This window comes from Oryctolagus cuniculus, chromosome 9 (genome assembly GCF_964237555.1).
Source record: "Oryctolagus cuniculus chromosome 9, mOryCun1.1, whole genome shotgun sequence".
Classification (NCBI taxonomy): domain Eukaryota; kingdom Metazoa; phylum Chordata; class Mammalia; order Lagomorpha; family Leporidae; genus Oryctolagus; species Oryctolagus cuniculus.
Genome location: NC_091440.1, coordinates 34,862,900 through 34,883,784, shown reverse-complemented (window position 1 = coordinate 34,883,784; position 20,885 = coordinate 34,862,900). Strand labels below are relative to the sequence as shown.

Here is a 20,885-nt window from a genome sequence, read left to right as displayed (position 1 = left end):
TTTGTCTGAGAGATTTCTAAGGATTTGTCTTCTAGCTCAGATATTCTTTTTTCTGACTCACCAAGTCTGTTTCTAAGTCTTTTCACTGTGTTTTTTTATTTTACATGTTGAATTCTTCATTTCTAATATTTCAGTTAGATTTTTTTTTCAGTAGAAAATATAAGGGGCAAGAAGGACTCAGGCTTGCAGAAGATAGGTCAATGTGATCATATAACATTGAGGGATGTTGGGGTTGACGTCTTTGATCAGATATCAAGGATGTTCTGATAGTGAGGATATGGCATTCTGGAGAAGTATCATAGCAGGATTCTTTGGTATAATAGGACAATTCACAAATTAACATGAAACATAAAAACCTAGCTTAGGAGAGACTTCAGAGGAGCTTGACTAGAGTTTGGTCAAGAGGAAAATCTTTGTCACTAGTGAAACGTATTTTCCATTTGAATCTACATATTTTTGTGAGATATCTTTTTGAAGAAATCTTATTCAAACTGAATATTGAAATAAAATTAATTTAGAATCAGTCAGGTTCTATGCAAATTAATTTCAAGTAATTAATTCCAAACTAGCATTTTAAAAAAATTTGCACTTTATTTGCAAGCCAGAGAGAGAGAAAGACAGAGGGAGGGAGGGAGGGAGAGAGAGAGAAAGAGAGAGAGAGATCTTCCATTTACTGATTCACTCCCAGATGCCTGCAAAATCTAGGGCTAGGCCAGGCCAAAGCCAAGAGCCAAGAACTCCATCTGTGCCTGCCAAAAGGATGGCAGGGTCCCAAGTCACTGAGCTATCATCTGCTGCCTCCCAGGGTAGGCATTAGCAGGAAGCTGGGTTGTAATTGGAAGAGTCAGGACTTGAACCAGGCATTCTGATATGGGTTGTGGGTATCCCAAGAGACAACTGAAGCCTCTGAGCCAAATGCTCATTCTGCAAACAGTTTTATTAGAAAACAAGTTTTTATGGACTTTATAAAATAATCAAAGTCATATTTATATTATCTCTTTTTATCTTCTATTGTGTATACTATGCTTTATGAAATACATGTGTCAGTCTTTGGCCAAGGAGACAGGGTGGGAATGAAGGTTATGCAGTGCCACTGATGGCTTTCAGGAACTGCGGGATTTCAGGAATTATAGGAAATGGATGAACTGATTCAGCTGCTTATCCCCACTGGAAGAAAATAATGCACAGAAAGAAGCACAGAAACTTTCTGAAACACCTTCTAGCCACCATTTGCCAGAACATGTGATCTACCTGCCAGTGGCCTAGAAACAAAATATGGCTCTGCTGCATCTTCTACCTTCCAAGTCAGTATATCTCACAGACAGAATATAATCCAAAACCCTGATGGCAGGCACATGGAGAAATGTGGTTCCTAACCTTTAAACCCTTAGAAATTAAAGGACTTGGAAGATGGATAGTGCTGAGAAAATGTATGTTACACAAAATGCCAAAGTACAGATATATACTATAAAAATAAGTACACTAATTTATGAGTGGTTTGTGCTGAAAATGTTATTTTGTAGGCATATGCAATTGAAAATCTTTGGCTTTGCATATTTGCTGTATTAGTTAAGATGCTGCTTGGGATGCCCACATCCATGTCAGACTGCCTGGATTTGAGTCCCAGTTCTGCTTCCAGTTCCAGCTTCCTGCTAACACATACCATGGGAGGCAGCAGATAATGGCTGAATTACTTGGGTGCCTGCTACTCACAGATTGAGTTTAGGTTCCTGGCTTTGACCTGGTCTAGCCTGGGCTGTTGTGGGAATTTGGGGGAATGAGCCAGCAGATGCAAGATGTCTCTCAATCTTTTATCTTCCAATTACTCTCTCTAGTTTGTAATCCTCCTCCATGCCATTCTAGGCTTTTTGATCATCTCTATTTTCCCCATCCAATAGACTGTAAGGACACATTTACTTGCTTCTGCCCTGTTCTCTGGTACATGGTCCTGTGGTGCATGGCTGATCTTGGGCTGTGAGTGCTTTCCTCATGAAAATCACCCAGCTAAATATTGGCTGTAGAGGGTGATGTTGTGAGGATAGTACTTAAATGCTTCAGACCTGGGGAGAGAGAAGGGCTATAGACCACTCTTACTGATGGTTTTTTCTCTAGCAAACAGACAGTACAGATTTCTGTCCCTGAGGCCACTATACTATGGTTCCAAAGCATTAATGTCTCACACATATTTTGTGTGACTTCTCTCTCTGTTATCTTTCTTGTTTCTTACCTTGTCTTTACTGCCTACAGGAACTGTTTCTAGTTATTTACTCCTACCCAGGGACAGGTCAGAGAGTCATCTTTATTCCAAAAACAGATAACAACACCCAAAAACATCCTTCAATGCTCCACCCACTCAATTCTGGCATTGAGGAAGGTCATGTCTAGTTCACATGTGATTCACAAGGTCATGGCAAGTGACTCCCATTGAGGATCAACAAGACTAAGTGCTTAGGCCAGGGGAGACAATGCAGCTCACCTCTGCAGTCTTCCATGATTCACTCACTCAGAACTGACTCCTCCCCTCCAAGAGGGAGGCCCACAGAGTAATAGCACCTTCATTACCCAAGAGACCTACACAAAGAAAGCAAATCCCACATCAAAAGTAGAAGGAAGGGGCTGTTACTGTGGCATAGTGGGCTAAGCCTCTGCCTGTGGCACTTCCATTTCATATGGGCAGCAGTTCATATCCTGGCTGCTCCTCTTCTCATCCAGCTTTCTGCCTGTGTCCTGGGAAGACACCCCAAGTGCTTGGCCCCTGCATCCATGTGGGAGACCTGGAAGAAGCTCCTGTCTCCTGGCTTTGGATCGGCTTAGCTCCAGCTGTTGAGGTCATTTGGGGAATGAATCAGCTGATGGAAGACCCTTTTCTCTGTCTCTCCCTCTTTCTGTAACTCCACCCCTCAAAAAAATAAATGCATCTTTTAAAAATATTGAAGGAAGTAATGTTTGGTTGGTTTCATAGGAATCCTGGTGATTACAGGTAGGGGACCAAATTCCTCTCAAAGCCTGACTTTCTCATGACTGATAAAGTCTGTGGAAATAAGGTTATAGTTGAAAGGACATTGGCATCTCTTTGCACTTTCAGTGCCTTATAAGACTGAAAAAGGACTGCCACATTGTTTCCACCCTTTGCTTGGTGCAGCTCAAGTGATGTTTGCTAGAGTTAGTTGTTTTCATTTGTGTTTATTAAATATTTTAAAGGTATCAGTAGCAGAGGAAGGCTAAAGGCATTTTCGTGTAAGTGCTTTCTGGATACATGATTAATAATGTTTTCTTCTGAGAGGATGCAAATAGCCCTGTGCCCCTAGCTGAGGAACTTGCTCTTCTTGCCACACCTCACGAGGAAGGCACTGCTGCCAAATTCCTTTGCACAATCCTTAAAGAACGCCTTTGCCTTGCAGAGTGTGTTTGCTGGACCTTGTCAGGTTTGGCTGTGAAGGGTGGGTTGGCCCACAGGGCAGGCTGCATACCTTTCTGGGGAGACCCAGGAAGCTGCCTAGCAATGCCAAGGGCAGTTGGAATATTAGAATGTGATTACTGAAGTTGAGAATTTGCCAAGGGGTTTCTGAAGTACTCCATTTAAGTTCTCCAGAAGATAATTTTGTTATTTTAAAATAAGTTTGCTTACCTTCACAAAATAGATTCACTGACATTTTCTCTCTCTTTTTAAAATATTTATTTATTTGAAAGTCAAATTTACACACAGAGAGAAGGCGAAGGCGAGGGCGAGGGCGAGGGAGAGGGAGAGAGAGAGAGAGAGAGAAAGAGAGGTCTTCCATCCGCTGGTTCACTCCCCAGTTGGCCGCAATGGCCAGAGCTGTGCTAATCTGAAGCCAGGAGCCAGGAGCTTCTTTTGGGTCTCCCACACAGGTGCTGGGGCCCAAGCACTTGGGCCATTTTTTACTGCTTTCCCAGGCCATAGCAGATAGATAGATCAGAAGTGGAGCAGCCGGGACTGCAGGCAGTAGTTTTACCCACTATACCACAGTGCTGGCCCCAACATTTTCTCTTTATCCAACAGTTATATATCTTTATTGATTTTTTTACTTTTTTTCTTTAAAATATTTTTAAAAATTTTTAATTAACACATAACAATTAGACATATTTATGAGTTACAATGTGATATTTCAACACATGTATATAATGTGTAATGATCACATCAGATAATTGTATATCCATCATTTCAAACATTTATGCTTTCTTTGTGTTGGGAACTTTCAAAATATTCTGTAATAGCTATGTTGAAATATACAGTTAATTGTTGTCATTCATAGTTGTCCTACTATGCTGTAGAACTCTAGCAGTCATTCCTCCTATCCAACTGTACTCTGGTACCCATTAACCATCCTCTCTCTTTTGTTTATTTGGACAGGCAGAGTTAGACAGTGAGAGAGAGAGAGAGAAAGGTCTTCTTTTTCTGTTGGTTCACCCCTCAAATGGCCGCGATGGCTGGTGCGCTGCGCCAATTTGAAGCCAGGAGCCAGGTGCTTCCTCCTGGTCTCCCAGGACGGAGGGTGCAGGGCCCAAGCACTTGGGCCATCCTCCACTGCCCTCCTGGGCCACAGTAGAGAGCTGGACTGGAAGAGGAGCAACCGGGACAGAATCTGGTGCCCCAACTGGGACTAGAACCCAGGATGCCGGTGCCGCAGGCAGAGGATTAACCAAGTGAGCCATGGTGCCGGCCTTACCATCCTCTCTCCATCCTCTCTTCTACCCCTATCCTTCCTAGACATTCCTCCCATTCTGCTCTCTGCTTTAGTGAGGTCAACCTTTTTGGCTTCCACATGTAAGAACCTGCTGTATTTGTCTTTCTGTGCCTAATTTGACTTAACACAATTGACATTTTTTTTAAACATTTCTTGATTTGCCTTGACTATCTTGGCAAATCACAGTTATGTGAAATATGTTGGCCATCTTTCTTTCTAATATTTGCGGTCAACTCAGGATGCACCTGAAAGAGCCCCACAGTTTTCTCTGATGTGCTTTGCTGGGTGAGGACAAGGGAAAGGCAAGCTGGGAGGTGCTGCCGTGATTGCACGTCCATTGCCTCACCATCCAGCCTTGTTCTCTTGTGCCAGAGACTCCTCTGGGCTGCCCTGCCCAGTTCAACTCCACATTATTCCCCTTGCTGCTGGGAGGAAAAAATATCTGGAAGGAAGAGTAGAGGATGATGGATATTATAAAGTAGCTACATTAGAAATCCATTGAGAATTACTTTTTCTATAAGATGTATGTTTTCTTTTTTAAATTTAAACCTATCTTTTTTAAACAGATGCAAAATGGCACTTAGTTGTGAAAGGAAGAGCAGAGAGGAAATATATGCTTGTAGGTTTTAGTAATGTGAGGATAATGCATTTTATATATGCCCCTTTCCAAAGTTTGGAATGAAAATCGGAATGCATAAACCACACAATCTCTCCTTAAATAAATAGACAAGTAAAGGAGGCTTATGTTCATATATATAGGATCCATGAAGGACAATATTTTCTTCTTTAGCATGAACACATGGACTTAAAAACTCTTTTTTCAGCCCATGGTTTACCATTTAGCCTGTTTTTTTCGTCCCCCATGGTGGAGGTCTATTTACAAAACCTGCCAAACTGTCCTAAGGAAATACATTTATCGAGAAAATAAGTGTGCACTGGCTGTCTCTTTATTCTTACTATACGTCTGTGTTCCTTTTGGCAAGGCTTATAAGAATACAAAATGGGTGTAGTATATGGATGCCCATATAGTGCAGTGTTATACCAATGAAGGCCCAGCTTTCTTAAAGAATAGCCCATTTTGGCTATGAATGAAAGAGACTACCAGTCATTCTTCTGGAGACCTACTCTGAATTCTTAGTGCTATGGACACTGACAAGAGCCACAGTGCTACTGCAGGAGTCTAACAATAGAGGAGGGTACATAAAATCAACTGACAGTCCTTAATGCTTTGTGGTTGTGATTCTTTTTGGATTGGTGGTATTGTGTAAGCAGAGATCAAAGACATCTCTCAGCCTTTCTGTATGGGGTTGGCCATGGGTGTGTGAAGTCAAGGTCCACTCCCTGTTTCTGTCTTGCAGAATCATACTTGGACTGGATAGGTGAGTCAGGTTATGTGAGAGGGAGAAAATCCTGCCCATGACTCTTAGATCCTAACAATGGTAGGAAATCCATAATTGGCTTCCAAGCACAGTGAATGTATGTACTACATTGAAAAGGTTTCTCAAGAGAATGGTGGAATAGCATATAATGGAAAATTGAACAGTAGGATTGTAATATTAGCACAGAGTAAAAGCCCTGGCCATCCCCTGTACTATCTGCATGCTTTGAAGCTATGGGCTTGTTGCTTAACCTCTTTGGCTCTCAGTGTCTTCATCTGTGAGATGAAGGTGATAACAGTACTTTAAGAAGTGTTGTGGGGATGAAATCAGATAAGTGCTTAGAACCTTATGTAACATGGCAAATGGTCCAGAAATGATCCATGATTTTAAATGTATGCACAAAGTTATTGGGCCTTTTCCAAGTCACCTGGACCACACAGAACCTCATTATTTTTGTATGGAAAGTGGTTTTGACTATTTAGTATCCTTTTCTTAGTTAGCATTCTCCTTAGATAGGAAGGTGGAAAAAAGCAAGATACCCATATTTCTAACATTATTGGTTAGTATAGACCAGCAATCGGCTGCCAACCCTGGCTAGTGAAGATCATTCTACCCATGCTCATTCTTTTACCATGTTGTCTACTGCTGCTTTCTCCTATAAGGGCACAGTTTTTTTGCATATGGTCCACAAAGCCAAAAATGAAATATTACTTATCAACTGGTTCTTCAAGAAAAGCTTGTGGACTTCTGGCCATAAACATAGAATACAAAGGGTTGGTTCTGACTGTTGTATCAGTTACGTGAAGAGTGAACACTGTCATAATATTTTTATTGTTTCATGCTTTCATATCTGCCCCTAAAGCACATGTATCATATTTTGTGGGCAAGAATCTTGATGGTTTCTTGAAAATATTGACCGATTGGGAGAACATGTTCTGTAAGATGCACTTTTATTGGGTACTATAATTTTTTTCACATTTTTTTAAACTTTTATTTAATGAATATAAATTTCCAAAGTACGGCTTATGGATTACAATGGCTTGCCCCCCATAACGTCCCTCCCACCCGCAACCATCCCCTTTCCCGCTCCCTCTCCCCTTTCATTCACATCAAGACTCATTTTCAATTCTCTTTATATACAGAAGATCAGTTTAGCATACATTAAGTAAAGATTTCAACAGTTTGCTCCCACACAGAAACAGAAAGTGAAAAATACTGTTTGAGTACTAGTTATAGCATTAAATCTCAATGTACAGCACACTAAGGACAAAGACCCTGCATGAGGAGTAAGTGCACAGTGACTCCTGTTGTTGGCTTAACAAATTGACACTCTTGTTTATGGCCTCAGTAATCACCCTAAGCTCTTGTCATGAGCTGCCAAGGCTATGGAAGCCCCCTGAGTTCACTGACTGATAATTTTTAGACAAGGCCATTGTCAAAGTGGAAGTTCTCTCCTCCCTTCAGAGAAAGGTACCTCCTTCTTTGATGACCCGTTCTTTCCACTGGGATCTCACTCGCGGAGATCTTTCATTTAGGTTTTTTTTTTTTTTAACACACAATTATTCTTAAGTGTTTAAATTTTAACTGAAAAGTGATCCCTGTTAGGAAAATTTGGAAAACATTATGCTGAGTGAAATAAGCCAATCCCAAAGGGACAAATACCACTTGTTCTCCTTGATAGGTGACAACTAACTGAGCACCAAAAAGGAAACCTGTTAAAGTGAAATGAACACTAGGAGAAACGGTGACTTGATCAGCCCTCACCCTGACTGTTGATGAGCAACTTGATATGTTATCCCTCTTAGTATTTTTTTTGTTTGTTCTACTTAATACTTTTGGTTGAATACTGTAATCAATACAGAATTCTTCTTAAGTGCTGAAACTTAACTGAAAAGTGATCACTGTTAAATGTAAGAGTGGGAATAAGAGAGGGAAGAGATGTGCAATTCGGGACATGCTCAAGCTGACTTACCTCAAACGGTAGAGTTAGAAACATACCAGGGAATTCCAATTCAATCCCATCAAGGTGGCATGTACCAATGCCATCTCACTAGTCCCAGTAATCAATTTCTATTCACAATTGATCATAATGATAGGACTAAGAACCAAAGGGATCACATAAACAAGACTAGTGTCTGCAAATACTAGCTGATAGAATAAAAACGGGAGAGAATGATCCAACATGGGAAGTGAGATACACAGCAGACCCATAGAATGGCAGATGTCCTAAACAGCACTCTGGCCTCAGAATCAGCCCTTAAGGCATGTGGATCCGGCTGAAAAGCCCATGAGAGTATTTTAGGCATGGAAAGCGAAGACACTCTAGGGAAAAAAAAAAAAAAAAACCTAAATGGCTAAATGGTACTATAATGTTTTAAATAGACAATGACTTTGGAATTAGGGGTCAATTCATGTGTTTTATGTGTAAAGACAAATTCAATCAGAACTTTACATTTCTATTTAACCTGACTTGGGATTTTTTTGTTTGGGTTTCATTTTTTAAGAAAGCTTTTATTTAATTAATACAAATTTCATAAGTACAGCTTTAGAAATATAGTGGTTCTTCCCTGCTACCCACCCTCCCACCCCCACTCCCATCCCATCTCCTACTCTCTCTCCCATTCCATTTTTCATAAAGATTCATTTTAAATTAACTATATACAGAAGACCAACACTATACTAAGTAAAAGCTTAAAATTTCCTCACCTTAACATCAGATATTAGCAGAATTGTAAAATGCAATATTTGTTTTTTAGAAGACATCTGAATGTATAAAGATATATAATTTTTTATTCCTCAGAGAACTGAATATTAGGTATAGAAAAAGGGAAATAAATACAAGCCAATAGTAAAAAATTAAAACATATAAAAAATTTGAAAAGAGCATGAGATGCCTGAACTAAAAACAGAAACTTCCAGAGTAGATATTTAGCCTAACAATTAAGATGCTACAAACCTACATTGGAGTAGCTGGGTTCAACTCCTGGCTTTTCCTCCTGACCAGAGCTTCTTGCCAATGCAGACCCTAGGAGGCAGCAGTGATGGTTGAGGTAATTGGGTTCTTGTCACCCACATAGGAGACCTGGATTATGTTGCTAGTTCCTACTGCTTGCTCTGGGCCAACTCTACCTTGTTCTGGGCATTTGGAGAGTGAACTAGCAGATGGTAGTTTTCTGTCTGTATGTATGTATTACTTTCTACCTCACAAATGAATTTTAAAAATATAAGAAAAGCATATTTCTTCATAGTATTCTCAATAACCACAAGGCTTCTCTCTTTCTCTTTCATTCTCTCTCTCTCTCTCTCTCTCTCTCTCTCTCCTTTCGTGAGCATACACACACACACACACTCTCACTCCCAAGTGGTGTCTTAATTTTTACACCAATTGTCCACACCTACATGATTTTTAAGAATAAAATTTTATATGAAATCCTAAATGTGTCATCTATTTTAACTTAATAAAGGTTGTAAGAGTGTAGAGTTATTTATATTCACTGAGTCAAATTATTGCATGCATTTGAACTTCTATTTATTTAATAAACTATATGGGTTTTTGAAATTGTAAAAATAGATGAAGTCATGGAGAACCCAGTAGTTATAAACTTTGATGAATGTAGTTGACTGGATAATGCCCCCCATATCCAAAGATATCTATATACTATTTCCCAGCAGCTGTGAATAAGTGATCTTGCATGGGCAAAGGAGCCTTATAGGCATGATCAGGTTAGGGACACAGACGTGAGTTTATCTTGGATTGCTGTGGTGAGCCTATTGCAGCCACCCTGTCCTTGTAAGAGCGTCAGGATACCAGAGTCAGTAAGGGAAGATGGGAGAACAGAGCAGGACGTTGGAAGGATGTCAGGAAGTGATCACGATCCAGGGTTGCTAGTGGCCTTGAGAAGCTGAAAGAGGCAAGAAAGTAGATTCTTTTCTCAGTGTCTCCAGAAGAAACAAATCCTCACAATACCTTTAGACCAATTTTAGACTTGTGAAAAGGTGTGTTGCTATAAATCAGTAAATTTTGTTATAGCAGCAATAGGAAACTAATACAATATAAAGTAGATTTTAAGAAAGGAATGGAACTCTACCCTAATGATCAGGTAACACTGAAGTAAGAAAAGACAGATGGGGACTAAGAAAAGGGAAATGACAAGGCAATGAAACATAAGAATGAGAGAAACAAAAAGTTGTCATCTAAGAAAAATGGATTATCTGATACTGAGTGAACACTGCAGCCCACAAGGACACCTATCATTCTGTTGGTCAAAAGATGAACATTACTTTGTGGTTAACATTATAAAACTGTCATTAAATCCCAGGAGCTGACTCTTAAGAGGCTCTTTTATTCATTTCATTTATTAATCTGAGAGGCACAGAGACAGAGATAGAGATAGGAGGAGACAGAGAGAGAGAGAGAGAGAGAGAGAGAGGGAGAGAGAGAGAGAGAAAGAGAGACCGCCAATTTACTGGTTCACTCACCAAATGCCCCCAACAGTCAGGGCTGGGTCAGGGCAAAGCAGGGAGCTGGGGGCTCCATCCAGGTCTCCTCCCACGTAGGTGACAGGAAACCAATTACTTGTGCCACCATCACTGCCTCCCAGTCCACATTAGCAGGAAGCTGGAGTCAGGCACCAAAGCTGTGAATCTAATCCAGTTACTCCAGTTTGGAATGCAGTGTCTTAACTGCAAGGCTAAATTCCCACCCTTGAGAGATTCTTTATGTACCTTCTAAAATCTACATGGAGTCCTAGACAACTAATGCTGTTCATGAAGAACAGTGTTGTTCATTAAAAAGTTGACTTTTGTTTATAGTAAGTATATCTTGAATCAGTGAGATTATTAATTGTGTTTATTTTTTGTTTTTCTTAAACTTCACACATGTATAAAATATGTGAACAGTTTACCAAGAGCTAATTTTTAGGTAACACCTCCCAAAGCTGTAGGCCCTATGTTAAGTGCTTTTTTCATAGCAATAGAATTATCCCCATAATGACTCTATCCCATTTCGCAGGTGAGGAAACAGATGAAATTATCCAAATAACCAATGTAAGACTCCTCAGTCAATGGCAGAGGCCATCTGGCATGAGAGCATGCCTATACCGCCTCCATTTTGCTCCTTTTGAATGGCATATGGTGTGCTAAGAATATGTAGCTTGTCATAAAATGTAGTTAAGTGATGTATTAGAAGAAAATGCAGAGCTGCTTTGGAGCAGAGTAAAAGTACAACTGCCTGTGTTCGAGAGGTACAAAGGGAGAAAAATCACAGAACAGGTTTTGGGTGTGCTGAGCCTGTAAGGGTGAAGGAAGAATCACTAGTATTCTAGAGTGTTTGGGCAAGGATTTTGATGTGTTTGGGCATGTGGTGGGAGGTGGTAGAGGATGAGCGTGGAAGAGCTGAAAATGACTTTACAAAGGCAGTTGAGACCAGCTTTCTGCATTTCACGTCTTCACTAATAGGGCATTTGAAATATGGCTAATACAACTGAATGACTGATTTCTAAATTTTTAAAATTTTAATCAAGCAAAATTTAAATGATACATGTGTCCAATGGCTATCATGTTGGACAACACTGTCATGTATGAATCTAAGGTGTTTGACTTCTATGGAGCATGGGAAACTTAGGATGGATTTGAACCCAGTGACTGACATGATCACATCTGTGTTTTGGAAAAAATAATGTTAGAGGATGGTGCATTTTTATTGCAGAAAAACTTAGAAGTAGATGTATGTTAATGCCTGTGGTCCACTTCTGGAAAGTTTCATGGCTTAGGGGAACTGTTTTGATGAGTCAATGCTGTTGGCTTGGCCTCAGCTGATTGAGATGGGGTAGATGTCCTCTTGTGGAGACCCACATGCCCATCAGATGTTCTGGTGCAAGAACTCTGATCACAAGAACCTTTTGTGTGGGGGTGGCTGATGAACTCTCAGGAGAACTCAACTGAGCCATGAAGAGACTGGTTGGGTAACACAGTAGAAAGAAGCAGCAGGTAGAGAACCAGAGGTGGAAGAATTGAGTCATGAGCATGGGAGATTCACAGAACTGCTCTAGGGTCCTCAGAGTTGTGATGGACAACAGCTTTGTTTTGTAAAGTAATCAGCAGAAAACGTTATTTAACATCTAAGAAAGGCTGAGTTGGTATCTGTCTTCTTTACAGCTCCTGGATCTTTATACTAAATAATCTATGCTCTGAGAGTTAGTTTTTGGCAAACCTGGAATCAGCCTGAGTTGCTCAACTGAAAAAATGAACCTGCATAGCAATAATCTGGGGCCTAGGAGTTTCTGGGTGGTTTGTACCAGGTGATTAGCATTGTTTACTGATAATAGTGAGACTGGTGAATTGTTTCTAGGGAGACCCTGAAAGGCTTGGTCACATATTGGTATATATGCCTGTGTGACCAGCAGTGTATTAGGAAGAAATCCATTTGGGTGTCATAATCACAAGTTGGTGGTTCTTGACTTGAGAAAGTAGATTCTGAGATGAATAGAAAGAGGATAATTGGAACTTGCATGGGCCTCTCTGACCCTGTATTGTGAGCCAGCCTTCTGCTGTGGTGCTTATCTTTATTTTACAATACAACTATTACATATCAAAGATTTCTAAGGGTGATCATTTGGGGTTCTGTGCATCTTCCCTGCTTAACTGGTGCTGTTAGTGTGCTCCCATTAACTGAAGATTTTGGAGCTTCCTTCTGATCCTTACAACAAAAAATAGCAAAACTGACCCATCAACAGATAGATTTGAACTTGGAAGAGATTAGTTAGCAGAACATTATAGAGGTGTTCAATCAGGGTAGGTAAAAGGGCCTTATAAGGGGAGGTTAGATTGAATTAGGAAGAAGAATTGGCAGTGATGATCCAATGTCCAATTAGTTGGACGTGGTTTAAAGTAAGAGGAGAGGGTGAAGAAGAAGGCAATGACAATGGAACTTGCAACCTTGGTCCATAAATTCAGCTGTGATGACTATTATTTGAGCAATCTCTTTTTTTTTTTTTTTGTTTTTTTTTTTTTTGTTTTTTTTTTTTTTTTTTTTTTGACAGGCAGAGTGGACAGTGAGAGAGAGAGACAGAGAGAGAAAGGTCTTCCTTTGCCGTTGGTTCACCCTCCAATGGCCGCCGCTGCAGCCGGCGCACCGCGCTGATCCTGGCAGGATCCAGGATCCAGGTGCTTTTCCTGGTCTCCCATGGGGTGCAGGGCCCAAGCACCTGGGCCATCCTCCACTGCACTCCCTGGCCATAGCAGAGAGCTGGCCTGGAAGAGGGGCAACCGGGACAGAATCCGGCGCCCCAACCGGGACTAGAACCCGGTGTGCCGGCGCCGCAAGGTGGAGGATTAGCCTATTGAGCCACGGCGCCGGCTGCAATCTCTTTAAAATACAGAAAAATCTTCCCTTGTTTGAGGACAGCAGTGAATGCTACAAGTGAATTGCAGAATTAATATTTTAGTATTTCAGCCAGGAATAGAAAATTGAGGTAGGAAAATTAGAGTTATAATATAAACAAACCATGCTTTCGATAACAATGGATGCCTCTTGTGGGCACACACCTGTTTGTCATTAATATTCCTTCTTTCAACCAACAAGCACAAGTGCTACAGTGAGTCAGAGACAAATATGAAGGCCTGGCCTCTGATCTTGAATAGCATATGATGTAATATTAAATATTCCTTCCTGGCCAGGAAGGAACTGGTGAAAAGTGGAAGAATTTATTGTGAATTCAGAAAAATAAGGTGTGAAAATCATTAAATTATGAAATGGCAATCTGATTTGAAAGGTACAATTTTAATTACAAAACTTGCTTTGCCATCCTAAGTCTTTCAGCGAAAGAAAAAGTGATTCTTTGGAGGTGTTTATTTCAGCCTGAAGCCAGGAGGGTTGCATTGCATTTATGACTATCTGCAGAAGATCACGTGACTAGGAAAATGTGGACACATAGCACCCTGAGGAACTGGCATTGCTGGGGCTGCCACATTGCTGGCTTTCATGGGTACAGGAATTGAGGAAGAAAGTAACAAGGCTTTCAAGCAGAGGTTCTTAATATTTGTACTGTGGAGAACAATGTGGCTTGTAAGTCCTGCTCACCCAGTTAGTCTGTACTCTCCTTCCACTCATGAACTGTGGAAACCCTCCCTCAGACTTGCAAATCCTGAACCACATTCACTGTTGGGAAGGAATCTGGAACTTGTTAAGAAGATCTAGGATGGCAGAGTGGACGAGTGGTTCTCCCTCTTGACCATCTAGTAAGAATCCATGAAAACTTTGAAACTCAATGTCAACATCCACTTCCAGGTCTAGGTGGAATTCTTCAGTCTCTTCATAGTGCAGTCCCTGGCCTTGAACATCACCCTGCATCATTTCGTTATGGAGTATTGCACCCATTGACTTCACTGTCTGCTTCCCTAAACAGTTTGTGAATTCCTGGTGAGCAAGTACTGGGTCTCATCAATTTCCCTGTCATCGTGGACTGAAAGTATCCCAGGAACATGCTAAGGACTTAGTTTTTGTTAAATGAAAAAATTATTGAAAGAATGTTTAAATGAAGATAAGAGAAGTTGTAAATCCTGTATGTCAGTGTTCATTTTCCAAAGCTAAAATGCATAAAGCCTGGAGCCCAGAAATTACATCAACTAGAATTTATCTTACCGATACACTCACACATGTGCTAAACCACTTATGCACAGTGTTGTTCCCTGTAGCATTGTTTGTTAACCGAAGTTTAGAGATGATAGAAATGAGATTCAGTGGTGGAATGGTAGCATAGATTGCGGGCTAGTCCTACCATGGAATATGAAGCAGCTGTGAAAAATAAGGGTAGAAAGATCTTCAGAATATAATGTTAGAGGAAAAAATAGAACCAGAATGATGTACTATGTAAACTTTTGTGTGAAAAAGAAGTATCTGTGGCCGGCGCCGTGGCTCACTAGGCTAATCCTCCACCTAGCGGTGCTGGCACACCGGGTTCTAGTCCCGGTTGGGGCGCCGGATTCTGTCCCGGTTGCCCCTCTTCCAGGCCAGCTCTCTGCTGTGGCCCGGGAGTGCAGTGGAGGATGGCCCAAGTGCTTGGGCCCTGCACCCCATGGGAGACCAGGAAAAGCACCTGGCTCCTGGCTCCTGGCTCCTGCCATCGGATCAGCGCGGTGCGCCGGCCACAGCGCGCCGGCCGCGGCGGCCATTGGAGGGTGAACCAACGGCAAAGGAAGACCTTTCTCTCTGTCTCTCTCTCTCACTGTCCACTCTGCCTGTCAAAAAAAAAAAAAAAAGAAGTATCTGTATCTTACCTTAGCTTGTATATGCACAAATCTCTCTCAAAGGACCCAGAAGGAATGAACTGATTTATTTTGGTGGAGAGAAAGGCTTAAATGATGAGAAAGACTTTTCATTGTGTTCCTTTTTAGTTTCTGACTAGTATACATAATATTACTGGTTCACAGTACTATATATATATGTAGCTTTGAAAAGAAAACGAAACATGGATTTTTTGCGGCTTTATTCATAATTGCCATAATGTGGAAGTAACCAAGGTGTCCTTCAATAGGTGAATGGACAAACTGTCAAGACAATGGAAATTTATTTAGGGCTAAAAAGAAATGAGCTATTAAGCTATGAAAAGACATGAAGGGATCTTGAATGTTACTAAGTGAATGAAGCCATTCTGAAAAGGCCACATATGGTATGATTCCAACTGTGACATTCCAGAGGAGGTAAAACTATGGAGACAGTAAACCAGAGGTTGCCAGGGATTGGGGGAAGGGAGAGGAAGAGGCAGATCACAGGGAGCTTTATAGGGCAGTGAAAATACTTTGCATGACACTATAATGACAGATACATGCCAAAAATTTGTCCAGATTTACAGAACATACAACACCAATAGTGAATCCTATTGTAGATTATTATGGACTTTGGGCAATAATGGGTTATAAGTTTATCAACTGCAACAAATTCCACTAATTCCCAAGCTCTTCTAACAATTATGTTGATAGTGGGGAGGTTGGAGGTATTTGAGAATTCACTGTACTTCATGCTATTTTGCTGCAGGACTAAAACTGCTCTAAAGAGCCTGTGTTGGCCGGCGCCACGGCTCAAGAGGCTAATCCTCCACCTGCGGCTCCAGCACACAGGGTTCTAGTCCCGGTCGGGGCGCCAGATTCTGTCCCGGTTGCCGCTCTTCCAGTCCAGCTCTCTGCTGTGGCCCAGGAGTGCAGTGGAGGATGGCTCAGGTGCTTGGGCCCTGCACCCGCATGGGAGACCAGGAGAAGCACCTGGCTCCTGGCTTCAGATCAGCGCAGTCCGCCTGCCGCAGCGGCCATTGAAAGGTGAACCAAGGTAAAGGAAGACCTTTCTCTCTGTCTCTCTCTCACTGTCCACTCTGCCTGTCAAAAAAAAAAAAAAAAAAAAAAAAAAAAAAAGCCTGTGTTAAAGAAAAAGAAAGCTGGTAAGCTATATGTGCATTAAAATACCCTACTTTCTGAAATAATTCCTGATCATTCTCTGGTTCTGGCATTGTGGTTTAATGTATATGGGTTGTGGGATATTATTTTTGACACCATGGACAATGTAAATACATGCATATATACATACATTTACTGCTCTAAGCCACTGTATTTTTTTGGTTTCCTATGATTCTCTGCTCAGACATGCAGTAAGGTTAGTTCACATGTAGCCCAGGGTCAAGACACAGGGTCAAGTTCCCATCCTCTTGTCTGATACTCTGGATGGACTGTAGCATATGTGTCAGCATACATAGATTGGAATTCTGACATGTCTAGTCTCTAGTCGTGTGCTCTCAGGCTTTTGTTTTCTCATCTGGAATATGGATGTAACAACAGTTTCTATAGTGTAGGTTTTGCGAGTATCAAATGAAATAATCATGTGAGGCTCTTTTCAGTGATTGGCACATACTTGACACATGTTGTTGCTGCTATTATTGTTATTTTAATCATCATCATTACAATTGTCACCAACCATGCCTCAAGTAGGTTGTTTTCTTTGGTTAAGGGTGATCACTTTCTGGGAACTTGAGGAGTGAGAAACCTCAGGAACTCCCAATTCCTACTGATGTCAAGAGCATAGTCTTGGAATTTGGATTTAAAAAAAAAAAAAACACCTCATATTGCCATTGTCATCTGTCCAGTTGAGTAGGAGATGATTATCATCAAACTTGCTGCACAAAAAAGGCATGGACATAACAGTTAAGTGATTTGCAGGTAATGAATAGTGAGTCTGTATAGCAAATAGGACCCAGGTTCCCATGGAGCTGTGTTCTCCAGCAGTTGGCATCATGCTGGTGCCATCAAAGAATGTTACGCAATGCACCAGCTCTGTCAGCACTGGTGGTAATTCATTAATTATGACATCCATCTACTCCTATACACAGATAAATTGGCTCTGTAATTACCACCCTAATGATACCACTTTTGTTTTAATAGGCACATAACATTTATTTCCTCCATCCAGAGGGATAATGAGGAACCCTCTGTCTTTGAACCTCTCAAAGTCCAGGCATAATAGATGAGAGTATGTTGGTTTGTCTGCATTGTGTTTTCTGCATTTTCAGTATCAATTTTGGAATCTCTCTGAGGTTAGAAGGTGGCATTCATTTAATAAGAATTATTTAGAACAATGCCCGACACTCTCAAATGCTATATAAATGTTTGCTGTTTTCATTATTATATAGTAATAAGTGTTCATTTTGGCTAGTTTTTTCTTTGGATTGCAGCACCTAGTCAAAGCAATATGACACTGCAATGTTCAATTTTATGTGACAGGGTCTAAAAACACTCCTCCAATCTGGGACCCAAGGTAGAAATTGATAATTAATAATAGCACTCCCCTGATGGTTCTAAACTTGCATTACAAACCTCACATCTCCCCAGGTTGCCACCATTAACCTATTGGCCTTGGCACTTGAGATAAAACCACTCACCCTTCTTAGCCTGTGAACTTAGATTCTAGAAAGACTTCAAGAACTCCACCACTCACAGTGAAATAGGTGTGGTGGAGCCAAGCAATACAAAGCATGCTCAAGGCTTTGCAGTTCAAGACCTGAGTGAAACCAAGGGCAAGCCTATTTGGCCACCTCCACACCCAAACCTAGTCTGGATTTGACCTCTTCCAACTTTGAGAGTCATAATTTTAGGCACTATTTTTTCTTGAATGTTTTTCAGCATGAGGAGTTCTGACTTTTGATCAACTGGCTCCTGAAGTAAGAAAAATCCTTAACAACATGCAGAAATAATTACTTGGAAGATCAAAAGCCTTAAGTGTAACTTGAGCAGCTGCATTTTACTTTTTTATAAAGTGAAAACTCAGTGTTCTGGCTCCATGTTTTATGAAGGACAAGAGCATACATACTTTTAAACATTTACCAATGTAAGTTACTACTCGTCTCTACAAGATTAGCTCTTAAACTGTTTATAGTCCTTCATTTTTAGTAAGTCCTAATGCTGATATAATTTCCAGTTTACCTTTTTTAAGTTGAGCCAAGTCACATTTTTTTAATTTTTTTTATTTAGTAAATATAAATTTCCAAAGTACAGTTTATGGATTACAATGGCTCCCCCCCCAAATAATTTCCCTCCCACTCGCACCCCTCCCATCTCCTGTCCCCTTTCCCATTCCATTCACATCGATTCATTTTCAATTCTCTTTATATACAGAAGATCATTTTAGTATTTATTAAGTAAAGATTTCATCTGTTTGCACCCACACAGAAACACAAAGTGTAAAATACTGTTTCAGTACTAGTTACAGCATTACTTCACATTGGACAACACATTAAGGACACATCCCACATGAGAAGTAAGTACACAGTGACTCCTGTTGTTGACTTAACAATTTGACACTCTTGTTTATGGCATCAGTAATCTCCCTAGGCTCTAGTCATGATTTGCCAAGGCTATGGAAGCCTTTTGGGTTCACTGACTTCGATCTTATTCTGACAGGGTCATAGTCAAAGTGGAAGTTCTCTCCTCCCTTCAGAGAAAGCTACCTCCTTCCTTGATGACCCCGTTCTTTCCACTGGTATCTCACTCGCAGAGATCTTTCATTTAGGTCTTCTTTTTTTTTTTCCCAGAGTGTCTTAGCTTTCCATGCCTAAAATACTCTCATGGGCTCTTCAGCCATATCCGAATGCCTTAAGGGCTGATTCTGAGGCCAGAGTGCTGTTTAGGACATCTGCCATTCTATGAGTCAGCTGTGTATCCCACTTCCCATGATGGATCGTTCTCTCCCTTTTTGATTCTATCAGTTAGTATTAGCAGACACTAGTCTTGTTTGTGTGATCCCTTTGACTCTTAGACCTATCAGTGTGATCAACTGTGAACTGAAATTGATCACTTGGACTAGTGAGATGGCATTGGATTGTATTGGAATCCCCTGGCACGTTTCTAACTCCACCATTTGGGGCAAGTCTGATTGAGCATGTCCCAAATTGTACATCTCCTCCCTCTCTTATTCCCACTCTTATATTTAACAGGGATCACTTTTCAGTTAAAAATTTTTTTTTTTTGACAGGCAGAGTGGACAGTGAGAGAGAGAGACAGAGAGAGAAAGGTCTTCCTTTGCCGTTGGTTCACCCTCCAATGGCCGCCGCTGCAGCCGGCGCACCGCGCTGATCCGATGGCAGGAGCCAGGATCCAGGTGCTTTTTCCTGGTCTCCCATGGGGTGCAGGGCCCAAGCACCTGGGCCATCCTCCACTACACTCCCTGGCCATAGCAGAGAGCTGGCCTGGAAGAGGGGCAACCAGGACAGAATCTGGCGCCCCGACCGGGACTAGAACCCGGTGTGCCGGCGCCGCAAGGTGGAGGATTAGCCTATTGAGCCACGGCGCCGGCCACTTTTCAGTTAAAATTTAAACACCTAAGAATAATTGTGTTTTAATTACAGAATTCAACCAATAGTACTAGAACAAAACAAAACAAAAATACTAAAATTGATAAAGTATTACATTGTACATCAACAGTCAGGACAAGAGCTTATCAAGTCACTGTTTCTCATAGTGTCCAATTTCACTTCAACAGGTTTTTTAATTTTCCAATTTGTAATATTAATATCCAATTTCAATACAAACAATATTTGTGGACATCTCAGAAGTTTAAAACATTTTAAAAACTTTTGGTGTATAAAATTCCATGAAAAGGACTGAATTAGACAAGTGTGTATGTTTTACTTTGCAAAAGCACCTTCCACTTTAGATTTTCAAGTTTTTGAGTCCAGAATCGGGAAAGATTAAGGCAGTGATCTCCCAGTTGCAGTCCACTCTGTAACTCCTTGTCCTCCAATCTGGATGCTTCTACTTCTTGTTTTAATCATTTCTGTGGAGGTAGCTCAGCTGGACTTGCTTTTAGGCGCAGCATTGTGGGGAGGATTTGGCTAATTGTTGGTGTAAGCAATGAATAAAGATGACCCAGGAACTGCTAATGACCCAGCTTCCTCCTGCAATATTCCAGATTTGCTAAGGAACTTGTTTACTTCAGGTAGGTGCTTCCTGTGTGTGTCTCTCTGCTCTGCCTTCCAGGTGCTGTGGGTCAGGAGAGAGTCCTGCTACTTCAGGTTGTTTTGTTTTGTTATTAAAAAGCAATCCAAAATAGGTCGGATAGTAGGCCACCTTGTCAGTGATATAGTTGTACATGTTGTTGGTATCAGTTCAAAGGGAACAACAGGAGCACTTTTTTGGCATCATATGGTCATAAACAATGTGAAGAATTCACTCAACAGAGAGAATAGGTCTGTGAGTGAGTGAGATGGTTTTAATTGGATTGGTATTTGTACACGGTGACACCCTCTCTCATACCACCCACCTC

General features: G+C 41.0%; 1 long non-coding RNA gene across 1 annotated transcript in view; it reads left to right on the top strand.

Annotated features, from left to right (window-relative positions):
• Positions 1–16,406, top strand: part of LOC138843768 (uncharacterized) — a 129,179-nt gene extending 112,773 nt beyond the window's left edge. Inside the window, exon 3 of the long non-coding RNA XR_011378749.1 lies at positions 16,119–16,406. This is a non-coding gene — a long non-coding RNA (uncharacterized lncRNA). The remainder of the gene's footprint in view (positions 1–16,118) is intronic.
• The last annotated feature ends 4,479 nt before the right edge of the window (positions 16,407–20,885 follow it).